The sequence below is a fragment of the Alligator sinensis genome, unplaced genomic scaffold (genome assembly GCF_000455745.1).
Source record: "Alligator sinensis unplaced genomic scaffold, ASM45574v1 scaffold346_1, whole genome shotgun sequence".
NCBI classification, from domain to species: domain Eukaryota; kingdom Metazoa; phylum Chordata; order Crocodylia; family Alligatoridae; genus Alligator; species Alligator sinensis.
Window position 1 is genome coordinate 28,000 of NW_005842765.1, and position 282 is coordinate 28,281.

At 64.5% G+C, this 282-nt stretch overlaps 1 protein-coding gene across 1 annotated transcript in view; it reads right to left on the bottom strand.

The window, feature by feature from the left end:
* The window catches only part of NLN (neurolysin), a 69,950-nt gene that overhangs the window by 27,494 nt on the left and 42,174 nt on the right, over positions 1–282 (bottom strand). The window lies entirely within an intron of this gene.

A 282-nucleotide genomic window follows, 5' to 3' on the forward strand; every position in this document is an offset into this window, starting at 1 on the left:
CACCTCTGCCCGGACTGCTCCCCTGCAGCCTTGGACCACCCCCTCCCACCCCTCCCGCCCTCCACCTCAGTTCCCCTCTTTTCCCTCCCCCCTAGCCTCTGCTTCCCCTCTCCCCTCCCCCTCTCTTCTCCCCTCTAATCTTTAGGGTGACCACTGATGCAACCCCAGAGTACAGGGCATGTACTTGGTGAGGGGTGGGCCCCTGGACTGATCAGTGGTGAGCGGTGGGGCCACTGTGTCCTCAGGCAATGAGCAGCAAGGGGTGGGGCCACTGGGCCCCTT